The sequence below is a fragment of the Bison bison genome, unplaced genomic scaffold, assembly GCF_000754665.1.
Source record: "Bison bison bison isolate TAMUID 2011002044 unplaced genomic scaffold, Bison_UMD1.0 scf7180017864136, whole genome shotgun sequence".
Lineage (NCBI taxonomy): Eukaryota > Metazoa > Chordata > Mammalia > Artiodactyla > Bovidae > Bison > Bison bison.
The window spans coordinates 6,348,742-6,350,348 of NW_011494708.1; the positions used below are offsets into that span (position 1 = coordinate 6,348,742).

At 30.0% G+C, this 1,607-nt stretch overlaps 1 pseudogene; it reads left to right on the forward strand.

Moving 5' to 3' along the window:
• Positions 1 to 560: 560 nt before the first annotated feature.
• Positions 561 to 774, forward strand: LOC104988574 (annotated as a pseudogene).
• The last annotated feature ends 833 nt before the right edge of the window (positions 775 to 1,607 follow it).

Consider the following 1,607-nt stretch of genomic DNA (forward strand, 5'->3'; position numbering starts at 1 on the left):
TATACATGTTCAGTTTTATAATAAACTACCATATTCATTTTCTAAGTGGTTATTTTATTTTACATTTCCATATGAAATGTCAAAAATTTCAAATTGTTCCACATCATTGTCAACACACTGGTAGTGCCCATGCCAATGTTAGTCCTTTTGTTTTGCTTTTTTTTTTGCCATTCTGGTCCATATGCAATGGTACTTCATTACAAATGAATGAGGAATTTATCTATACATTAATTGTGTCTTAAATGCAACATGTGTCTTATAAGATGTGCAAACATATACATACGTCTTATACGTATGTATAAGACCACATATGTCTTATATGCTCTGTATGTATTTTCATTAATTATTGCAAAAATTAATTTGTATTTCCTTAATAACCAATCATGTCAAACATCTGTTCACTAAACCATTTGCCCCCATGAATATATGGTATATTATATCTTTAGTGAAGTGTCTGCTCAGATCTCTTATCCATTTTAAAGTTACACTTTCGTACTTTTCCCTTCTCCTTGCTTCTTGCCAACTCCTTGTTCCAGCTGTGCTCTCTGTACCTCATCACCATGCCTCTCAAAATTGAGGAAATCAAAGACTTTCTGCTCACAGTCAGGCAAAAGGATGCTAAGTCTGTCAAGATCAAGAAAAACAGATAATGTGAAGTTTAAAGTTGGATGCAGCATATACCTTTACACCTGTTTGTTCATCACAGACAAAAAGAAAGTGCAGAATTTGAAACAGTCCCTAACTCCAGGTTTGGCAGTGAAGGAACTGAAATAAACCACACACACTGATTTGAACTGTATTAAAATTTCTAAAATTCTCAAAAGAAATTAGACTTATTTATTATTAAAACTTTGATATTCATTATATATTTTGGACACAATTACTTTATCAAAAATATGTTTTGGATACTTTTTATTCTCTTAACAGTGTCTTTTGAACAGGAGACAAATTTTTACTGAAGTCCACTTATGGAATTTTTAAAAATTATTAGTACTTTTTCTCTCCTAGGAAATATTTGTCTAACCCAGGATCACAAAGATTTTTTGTTTGTTTTCCAGAAGATTTTTATTTTTATTTTTTAAACCTATGATTCGCTTCAAGTCTTTTTGTTTTTGTTATGTTGTTGCCTGAATGCATCAGCCTCATAAGTTGAGAATTCTTCTTTCTTTATTAGCTATTAATTGACCACAAATATGTGGTTCTATTTCTCAATTCTGTATGCCATTGATATCTGTTTCCACCATGTCATGCTATTGGAATAATGTGCTTTTAAAGAAAGTCTTGAAATCAAGTAGTGTGAATACTACAACTTCATTTCTCATTGTCAAAATTATTTTTTGGCTAATCTAAATCCTTTGTTTCACTATATAAATTTTAGAAATGTTTTGACAGTTTAAAAAAAACAAAGCTTGCTGGTGTTTAGATTGGAACTACACTGTACATCAGTTTGAAGAGAATATTATAAATACTCCTCATAATCCATGAATGAAGTATATCTCACCATTTATTTAAATTTTCTTTGATTTTTCAAATCAAATTTTACAGCATGTAATATACAAATTTTGCACATATTTTGTAAGATTTTTCCCCAAATGTTTCATGTGTTT